This window comes from Octodon degus, unplaced genomic scaffold (assembly GCF_000260255.1).
Source record: "Octodon degus isolate 3935 unplaced genomic scaffold, OctDeg1.0 scaffold00320, whole genome shotgun sequence".
In the NCBI taxonomy this organism is placed as follows: domain Eukaryota; kingdom Metazoa; phylum Chordata; class Mammalia; order Rodentia; family Octodontidae; genus Octodon; species Octodon degus.
This window is the reverse complement of record NW_004524896.1, coordinates 1,285,875-1,296,601: the sequence shown is the minus strand read 5'-3', so window position 1 is coordinate 1,296,601 and position 10,727 is coordinate 1,285,875. Positions and strand designations below refer to the sequence as shown.

Below are 10,727 nucleotides of genomic sequence, written 5' to 3'. Positions count from 1 at the left end.
TCACTCTGCTCTCATCCAAAGTACTACGACTTCCGCGGAGTATCCCCAGGGCTGGGGGAGGACGACCGTGGTAAAGACCACCATGCTGCGCAGATGGACTGGGTTAAGGGAGGGAGGAGAACCATGGGAGGTTGTGAGAAGAAGGACTGACGCAGGGTAACTTTGCCCTGGAAGAGGCGAGCTAGGTAGGGCTTTAGGTCTGTTGGCTGCTGTGTCCCCCAGTCAGAAGTGAGGATCAGTCAGGAGCTCTCGGAGGGAAGGGGAACTCCACATCAGCCTGGAGCCCAGCCAGGTTCAGCCCTGGGATGAAGCAGCCTGGGTGACTGCGCATGTCAGTTCCGCTTCCTGTGGGGCTCCTAGTGTGACCACCCCATGAAGGGCAGAAGGCAATCCCCAGCTGTAAAACTGTGTGGCCGGCAATGTGGTATCATCTATGCAGAAGGGGCAGTGGACACATGACCGCCGCACTCAGGGCCCTGCTGTGCATTGGTGAGAACTGAGCATGGGTAGGAACCCCTAGCATGAGCCCTAGGCAGGTGCTGGCCCTCCAAGGACCAGAGACTCGGGAGGCTCCGGGCAGCAGAGGACCTAACAAGGCTCCAGGGCAAGGCCCTCACGGAGAACTCTCTTCCAGGGCTGAGTCTGAGCCCCAGGACCACCGTGCGTGGAGGTGAGTGTGTTCCCCACTGGTGTGGTCCCTCTCATCCCTGGGCAGTGGGGGTGGAGCGCAGCAGGTGCGGCTGGTGCTGGGAGTCCTGGAGGCTCCTGAGGTTGAGAGCTGGAATCTGAGTAAGGAGGAAGTTCCTGGGACCCACGTGGGATTTCCTTGCAGGGACCACCCAAAACCTGAGGATCTGGGCTGAACCAGGATCTGTGGTGCAATGGGGGGCACCTGTGACCCTCTGGTGTAAAGGGATGCTGGGTGCCCTGGAATATGGTCTGTATAAAGAGGGAAGCCAAGTGCCCTGGGAAAGACGAACATCACTGGAACTCAGGGACATGGCCATGTTCTCCATCCCATCCGTGACAGAGCAGCATGCAGGGAAACATCACTGTTACTGCCGAACCCCTGCTGGCTGGTCAGTACGCAGTGATCCCCTGGAGCTGGTGGTGACAGGTGAGAGGACACAAGGGATCACAGACCCAGGCTCTGCCCTGAGGAAAGGCTCTACTTTCAGGGGTGTTCTCCTCTCACAGACCAGTCCTGAGGACAGCGTGGGAGGCATGAGTCCCTTTCACATGCTGTGCCCTTCTCTCCTAGGAGTCTACAGCAAACCCATCCTCTCCACCCTGCCCAAGACTGTAGTAACCTCAGGAAAGAATGTCACCCTCCAGTGTAGGTCAGAGCTCAGATTTGACAGATTCATTCTGACAAAGGAAGGAGGAGACAAGCAATGCTGGCCGTTGAAATCCCAGGAAGACCCCAAAGGGCGTTTCCAGGCCCTCTTCCCCTTGGGCCCTGTGAACCCAAGAGAGACGTGGACGTTCCGATGCTATGGCTACTACTGGAGCGCACCCCAGCTGTGGTCGGAGCCCAGTGAGCCCCTGCAGCTCTTGCTTTCAGGTGAGCAAGCCCCAGCTATTTTCTTTCCTGACTGAGGACCTGAATAAGACACTTTGGCAGGGCCTGGTGGTGAGATGGGTGAGGGGCTAAAGGATACTGAACACGTTGACCTTGTGGGGGACAGTGCAGCCAGAGACATGGGAACAGGGTGGGATGGGAAAGTACAAGTGAGAGCGTCCAGAGGGAGCTGTGTCTGCAGGCAGCTCCTCGGGGGTCTTCTGCTCCTCCCAGGTCAGCCTTAATTTCAGCTCCATGCAGGACTCACAGAGCACAGTCAGGACACACCAACCCTGTTCACCTGCTTCCTGCAGGGACCACCCCAAAACCCAAGCTCCAGGCTCTGCCAGACTCTGTGATTCCATGGAGGAGTCCTGTGACCCTGTGGTGTGAGGGGACTCTGGAGGCCCAGGAGTTCCATCTGTACAGAGAGGGCAGCCCAGCCCTCTCAGCCACATGGGCCTCTCCTGAGCCCGGGAACAAGGCCAACTTCTCCATCCCATCCATGACAGAGGATGATGCAGGTCGGTATCGCTGTTACTATAGCAGCCCTGCTGGCTGGTCAGAGCACAGTGAGCCCCTGGAGCTGGTTGTGACAGGTGAGAGACTATGTTTTCCAGTTACAGGCTCTGTCTTCAGGCAGGTGTCTGCTCTCAGGGTTGGCCCTCTCGCAGTCCAGCCCTGGGAACAGTGTGGGAGCTGTGACTCACACTGCCTCCTTTTCTCCTAGGACTCTACCTCAAACCCAGTCTCTCAGCCCTGCCCAGCCCTGTGGTGACCTCAGGAGGGAATGTCACCCTCCAGTGTGGGTCAGATCTAGGATTTGACAGCTTCATTCTGACTCAGGAAGGAGGAAACAATCTCTCCTGGACACTGAAATCACAGCAAAGCACCAGTGACAGCTTCCAAGCCTTTTTCAGTGTGGGCCCTGTGACCCCCATGCACAAGTGGACATTTAGGTGCTACGGCTGTTACAGGCAAAACCCCCAAGTGTGGTCAGAGCCAAGTGATGCCCTGGAGCTTCTCTTCTCAGGTGAGGAGTCCTTTATTTGACCCCGTCATGCTGGAAATCCTAAATAACTGACGGGACCCAACTATAGAGGATCCCCAGGAGGTGGTCGGTAAGGACAGCCAGAGACCTAGAGACCTCATTGTGGTTGTCAGGGAGACCCACCCTGAACCACAGGAGAGCAGGGGCATGGCAGGCAACCGCCTCTTAGCCTGGCTCTTCCTCCCTGCAGGGCTGTCCAGGAAGCCCACCTTGTTGACACAGCAGGGCCATGTCCTGGCCCCCGGACACAACCTGACCCTCCAGTGTCGCTCTGACCTTCACTATGAGAGATTCGTTCTGTCCAAGGAGGGGGCAGGTGATCTGCCCCAGCGCCCTGCCCTGCAGCCCCAGGCTGGGCTCTCACAGGCCAACTTCACCCTGGGCCCTGGGAGCCACTCATGCAGGGGCCGCTACAGATGCTACGGTGGACACAGCCTGTCCAGCAGGCGATGGCTAGTGTGAGGGCAGGATGTCAGACAGGGAGGGAGACAGGAAGAGATGGAGGGGCAGAATCAGAGAAAAATACAGATATGAATGGTTCTCAGAGACAGCCCTGCTGAGGTCTCAGCTCAGGACACATTAGGGCTGCCCCTGACTACCCTCCTCTCCAGGTCAGCTCCCTGCCACACCTTACCTCTCTGCAAAGCCAAGACGCATGGTGTCCTCAGGAGAGGATGTGACCCTGCTGTGTCAGTCACAGAGCCCGATGGACACTTTCTGTCCAAGGAGGGGACACGCAATCCCGCCCCCCTGCATCTGATATCAGAGTCCCGAGGTCAGCAGTCCCAGGCAGAACTCTCCATGGGAGCTGCGAGCTCAGCCCTCACAGGGACCTACAGGTGTTATGGCTCTTGGAACTCCTCTCCATACCTGCTGTCACAGCCCAGCATGACCCTGGAGCTCACAGTGTCAGGTGTGCTGCCTGTAATCCCAGCATGACTGAGCTCAAGGTCCCCCTAATCTCTCCCTGGGCAGCCCTGGGCTGAGTGTGTGTGAGGAGCTCTGGGAGAACCAGGAAGAGTGGCCTCTCTCTACTGTGTTTGATACACATTGTTCCTGTCTAGCATGTGCACAGTGGGAGAAAGTACAGCACAGGGAGAGGAGGGGGCGGAGGCTATGTGCAGGCCTCACACACCCTCAGGTTCTCATCCTTAGGGGGACCTCAACCCAACACTCAACACCCAGCTCCACAGCGGGAGAATCATGAGCTCTGTCCTGGCACCTTGTGTCCAGCTTTCCTGGAGAAGCTCAGCTCAGCCTGTCTAGCCTAGGCTCTGTTGGTGTCCAGGAATAGAGAAGTTGGAAAGGAGCTGGGTTCCCTAGGGCTCAGCATGGGGGCTGCAGGTGATGAGGTCAGAGCTGAGGGAAATGTTGCAGTCCAGCGTGGGGAGGAACAGCAGCTGAAGTAGGAGTCCAGGCGCCCAGCCCCTCCCCTCCCCTTCTTTCCTAGGAGACCCTGAGGATCAGTCCCTCCCTCCAGGTCCTGGATACCAGGATGGTGAGTGAGGGCGCTGCTGTGTGGGGCCAGGGCAGGGTCTGAGTTGTAGATCCGCTGCAACCTCTTTTTGAGATAGGCACTTAGATCAGTCCCTCCTGTGTGGGCCCCAATTTCTCTGGGTATAAAGGGGAGCCCTGGCCCTGTCCTTCAAGTTCCTCTGGTGCTGACTTCCCTTTGAGCCCTGGAGAGGTGGCCTCCCAGGGAAGCCTCCAAGACCCCACACTGCAGGGGTCCTGTCACTCTGTGTAGTGATGGTGACAGCGGGGACAGTGCCAGGCAGAGTAGCAGCTCTCAGATTCTTTCCCTGTAGCACAGGGAGCCCAGATGGTGGGGAGAAGGAGGCTGGATGTCAAACTCCCTGGCTCAGCCCCACCCTGCCCCTTCCTTGTGTGTTACCTGGGGCCTAGGATTCCCCCAGCATTGCGCTGCTCAGGTCCTCCTCATGACTCCATGTCCCAGGGAGGTTCTCTGTTTCTGTCCCTGTGAGCCCACAAGGTGGGCTCTGTGTCCTTTCCTCACATGGGGCTGAGACCCCAGAACAACAGTAAAGGGGAGAGGAGGTCCACAGGGAACTCCTGTGGGGAGGCTAGTGCAGCCTGCAGCTCCCTCCCTGAGCTCCCATGAGAAGTCTCCCAGGACCTGAGCAAAGAGGGGGACATAGGGAGACATAGGTGATGGCAGAGAAGTCGTGCTGGACTGAGGAGCAGGACAGAGTCCAGCTCTCACCCCTGGTGCTCTTGCTTGATAGCCAACTCCTCTGCTGTCCCACTGCCTCCATAACAAGTTGTGTTACATGGGTGGAGAAGATGCTTTCCTGACACACAGGAGTCAGCACGTAAGGGCTGTTTGCAACTTTCAGGGCAGGGTCAAGGAAGTCTCCAGGGGATCAGGGAAGAGATATTAGGGAGACTGATGAATTCCTGGGCCCTAAGCACTCAGTGACCACTGCCCTGGGTCATAGGAGTGGAGGTGACTGAGGTCCAGGCATGAAGGAGACACCCTTTGGAGAGAGAACAGACTGAATGTTCAGGAGCACTGGCCCCTGGCTCCTGCACTGGAGGAGCAGGGAAGCCCCACTCTACCACAGTCAGCTCGCACCCTCTGTGGCCCTCACAGAGCAGAGAGCGTCCAAGGACTCAGTTATTTCTGAACTCAGAAAGCCTCACTCTCACACATCCCAATCTCTGGTAGGTCACATACCGTTTGCTCATAAGTGTGTCAGACACAAGGTTTGAATTCATGGAATATGGGGAGCCTGAACAATCCCGTGAGAACCTGAAGGAACTCACCATAGCAGTGAGAGGGCTCACTCAGGACTGCACAGAGTTAGCTCGGGAGGAGGAAACAGGATGTGGGGCTCAGGCACAGCTCAGGTCTCTTCAACATTGCAGCTCCTGTTCCATGTACTTGGTGCTCAGGAGATGCTGATGCAATCTGACCATAAGAGAACCACTCAGAGCCCAAGATGGGGGAGGAGAATTCTGCATTATGGGACTGGACACAGAAGGCCCAATCCTGTCCATGGCAGTCAGTTGGCTGGGTGGACAGAAGGGACCCTAGAATGCCTGCCATCTGCCCTGACCTCTGTGATCTCTCTGTTTCCACTCCAGCCCCACATGCCCAGGATTATACTGTGGAGAATATCATCTGGATTGTCCTGGCTGGTCTGGTCCTCTTGGTCCTTGGGATCCTGTTATTTGAGGCTCAACACAGCCAAAGGAGGACTCAAGATGCCACCAGGAATTAAAGACAGCAGATGACAGACACTGCTCAGAGTGGTGGAGCCTGAACACAAACCCAAAGATCTCAGAGGGTTACAGAAGAAGTCGTGATGCAGAGCTGGACTTCTATTTAGCAAATGACCCAGAGGCCATCCTGGTACCCCCATCGGGACTCAGCAGCTGTCACACAGAGATCTTTCCCCAGGGAACCACAGTGCTTCCCTCTGCCTCCCTGCAGGCTCTCTTTGCAGCTGCATAGATGAGGCTGCGCCTCACAGGCAATGTTAGGGTCTCACTCTGCACCCTTCATGCCCTGCTCCACCATCAGGTGACAATATCCTTGCGTGTAATTACAGCATTCCCCAGTGTGTAGGAAAGAGGTGCCAGCCTTTTGACTGAAAACCCGGAGTTGGTTCAAGTTATGGAAAAAATGTGCAAAAACAGGCTTCCAGCATGAAAAGAAGTAACACCAAAATGATTTCCTGACAGCTTTTCTAGGCGTTGGAAGCCCTTCTTTTGCATGACTATGTAGAGTCCTGCCCTGCATTTCCTACGGGACAATGGCCATCACTGTCCACTTTTATGGCTGTCTTCATTGCAGCACCTGTCAATGTTTGTGGCCCTCTGAGCCCCCCATGCAACCACTATCTTCACCTAGACTTGTGGTCTGTGGCCTATTGAGACCCCCCACCTCCTTGGGGGCTTTCTCTGTGCATCCACCCAGTAGGCTGTAACTGTCCAAGCTGTAACATGTCCTTGAGCTCCTTGGATTACGGATAAAACAAACAGGTCTTGAAGATTCATGCTATTTTAGAGAGAAAGGGGTGGGATCATTCAGTTTTCAGAATTCACTGCTAGCACTTTTAGATACAACCCTCTTACAATATCCCATACGGATAGCCTGGCTTTGGACCAGAGACACAGACCACCAAATCCAGCCAGAATGGAGCTTACCCCTGTTTAAACTACTCTGGGAGTGTGTCTGCCCATACTGGTTCTCTTGCACCAAGCACCTTTGAAAGGATGACCCAGAAACCCTGAATGTACTTACACTATGAAGTTTCATACCTGTAATATTTAGGCCTAAGCCATTAGCCTCTCCCACAAATCCATTATGATTAACCAATCCCAAATACAATAGAGGTCGCAATGGATTTCTTCTATACCTTTAATAATCTCGAGAAAGCAGTAACTTTCAGAGTTGAACCAAACTCTTGTTTTGCAGTTGACAATAACCAGAGGATTGTCTCGGGGGCAGTATCACCAGTTCAGACAGGTGTTTCCCCCTGAGACTGTCACATCTGTTCAGATTAACCTTGTGCTTCCAAAACCAGGATGCCTTCTCGGGAGTTGGGGTTAGCATTAAGAATGATTTCTTCTTTCCTCTAATTGTACTCACTTTTTCCAGCTTCTCCATGATTTGTACTTGTCTTTTATTTCTGTCTCGATTCCCATGGCTATTCTTCCTTGTCACTTCCCTAAGTCAGTGTCCTCCAGCTGTCCAGCTTCCTGGTCCTAGAGAGGCCGTGCTATGCTCCTGACCTTTGATCTGCCATCTTCCTGTCTTTTTATTGGTACACAAACATCTTTGAGAGCAGCAAATGTTCAAACATATTAGAAACAGTGTTGGTGAAACTCCAACTTCAACAGCATACGTTGACAAAGGAAATCAGGACTAGGATGGGCTACTTGGACCCAGGTGGTAAAAAAAGTTCTGAAGACACTTTTTGCTTCTGACTCACCTCTGCAGCTGTGGATGTTTGTCTGTGCTTTGTGCAACTTGAGAGGCCCTTCTTCCAACATGTGGAGCAGGCTGCAAAGGAGGTACCTGAGTCATCAGTGAAGCAGGGAGCCTGTGACTGAGTGTGCACGTGATACCAATGCTCAGAACAGAGAGAGGAAGGTGAGTCCGACATAGCAGGTGTGCTAGGGCTCAGGAGGAAAGTACCTGGGGAAGATCTGCGTACGCAGAAGGGGGACTGCCGCAACCACAAAGTGACACCCGTTATGGCTTGCGTTCAAATAGATACAATTGTATGTGTGCATGTCAGGCACTAATTTGGACAGAACTTGAAACTCTATAATATGATCAAAAATTAATACCTTGAGTACACCGCAAGAAAAAGCTCTCTATCTCACTGTAGGAAAAGTCCAGCCTCTCTTTTGATATAAACACTTAATATAATATTGAAATATTTCATTATTAAATGAAGAGAGCTAAAGAACAGTTCCATCTGATATCCTGAAATTCAACTAAGTCTTTCTGCAGCTTCTTCAAGAGATTTATTACCATCTAATCAGTCAACTTTCACGTATGTGAAGTATAGAACTTGGTGTGTTCTGTACATCTACAGTGTAAAATAATGCCACAATCTAGGTGATTGAAGCAACGAATCCCAACATGCATGCAGATACCATTTTTGTCTTTTCCTCTCTTTTACGTACTGCTTTGCAAACCCCTTACCTCGCTGGCTCCAGTTCCAAATGTAGATGCAGGAATAGTGAGTTACAGAGATGTGTCCTCACCATGCGGACCACACCTCACACAGCTGTGGAGCAGAAAGCTTTCTTTCTTCTTTATAAAAATATGTTCTCTTTCGAGATAAGGAAACTGATAAAGACATTCTCCACAGTTCACAGGAAAAGATCTGGAGAGAAGTGCGTCTTCCTCCGGCTCGAGACAAGAGACCTCCACTGCGCAATGTGCTCCCTGCCTCGTGTTCTCATCTACGGAGCAGCTCTCCTTTGTTAAGAGTGAAAACTCATGAAGATCAACCAGAATTTGAACTTCTCCATTTCTGTGAGAATGAACAACTTCAGTGGAGAACTGTAAAGTGCTCTTTAGGAGAGTAAACCTTGTTTGCAAGCGTAGAAATAAGGAATATGAAAGCCTCTGGGACATTAGTTGCACACTGATTTTCTTTATAAAATGAAACCCTGGCCAGGGGAAGTGCTGCGTGCCTGCAGTGGCAGCATTCCTGAGGCTGATGCTGGAGGGTCATGGTGAGTTCTAGATCAGTCTGGGCTACAAAGGCAGCACAAATGTAGCCTAAACTGTATAGTAAGACTCTGTCAAGAAAAGACACAGAAGGAAAGCAAAAGTAAGTAAAAATAAGAAACGAATCCCTTCAGTGCAGCACTGAATCTGCAATAACATAATGTGTTTGAGGAGCAGTTCAATGTCTCAGTGGACTAAGCACCTGCTTAGGCAAGTTCCAGGAGTGGGATTCCATCCCTGGCATTATAAGCTATGCCAGACCCACCCCCAGCACACTGAGCCAGCCACTAAGACCAGGTGTGGTGGCACACACTTGTAAGCCCAACACTGGGAGGCTGGAAACAGGAGGATCCCTACAAGTCAGAGTTGTTTAGTGAGACCCTATACCACGTATATTAAAAAAATAAGCTAATAGAATGTTTTACTCATTTTACTGACATCACATGTGAGGTTGGCAGATAGTCTTTCAGAGACTTTGAAGGAATCCTAACATAAAAAATCATACCAAGGTCAAAAGAACCAAGCCTACATGCTTTGACAAAGGGTGGAGAATGGGCTAAAAATGCACAAACAAGTATAAAATATCGAAGTAAAAGAATATGGTATGCTAAGGATGCAGTTTAAACATCTACTGGAAAAGAAAGAATAGTGATTAAGGCTGAAAAGGAATTGAAAGACAAATCAATGGCATTCCTCTGCTAATCTGAAATGTTTGCCAAATATGGGTGCAATGAATAAAGGACATTTATTTGGTAAACTGTCAATACTTGGATGTCGATCACTATGTTCATGTGGCAGAGGAGGGCTCCCTAGGGAGACAAAGGCACAGCCGGATCTCTCAAAGGCAGTTAGCACATAGCAATACCGCTCTGTGGCTCCAGGTGCAGCAGGTGGGACGTGCAGGCTGCACAGGTTGGCATTGTTAGGCAGAGGGTGTGGTGCAGACTTGGTTAGAGCTGTTGCACCCTGGGCCTCATCTGAAGGTCTCACACCTTCCCCACTGTTCTGTGGTGACAGGAGCTGGTCACCTTCCTGTGTGGGCAGCGAGCTGTGACTTAGCAGAATGTGACCTGGGTTGTGCCAATCACATCCTGTTGGTTTCTAAGTTTTTCTCCATCTCTATGTCCTATCTTGCAGAACAAACAACATGCCCCAAATTAGGTAGCATCCCATGTCTTACAGATGTGGAAGGGAAGGGAGCAGAGGATCATGGTGGAAAAGCCTGTGTTGAGGACAGGGAGTCTAGCTAGCTAGAGGAGGGATCGCTGGGAGACCGAGTCATTTGCTGCTGGCATGGGCCTGGTCAGCAGAGGCCAACACTGAGATGAGGCACAGTCAAAGAAGATAAGATCCACAGAGGCAGGAGTTGTCACCTATGGCATTGTTTCTCCAGGGTGGTTTCTGGCACTGATCCACTGTATCAGGGGCTGTGTCCTTTTTGTGCCGGCAGCCCTCAAACATAAAGGGCTTCCCATGTGGGAGGTATGGGACAGGACTCCCTAGCTGTGAGAATTAGCATGTCGTGCTCCTGCACATAGGATTCCCTGTACTGGGACATCTCAGTGTGGATAGTTTCTCATGTGCACATGCTCCCTCAGATACCCTCAGATCGGATAGCTCTAGACCACACCGTGTCTGAGGCACACACAGGTTAGAACCTGGTCTCCCTGACCGCTCACGCCTGGATCCTGCATGCTCTGAGACCCGGGATTCCGTCTCACAGCCAGAGATGGGATCTCAGCTGCACCCCTGGGATCCCATCCACTGGAGGCCTCAGTGTCACCATCCTGGGAAAAAGGTGCTGATGTCCTGTAAGGGATGACATCTAGCATAATACTGCATTTACCTTTATACATAGAGGAGACTGAGGCAGAATCCAATTTAGTTTGACGCCTGCC

At 52.1% G+C, this 10,727-nt stretch overlaps 1 pseudogene; it reads left to right on the top strand.

The window, feature by feature from the left end:
• The first annotated feature begins 369 nt into the window (after positions 1 to 369).
• Positions 370 to 5,923, top strand: LOC101572143 (annotated as a pseudogene).
• Positions 5,924 to 10,727: the final 4,804 nt, after the last annotated feature.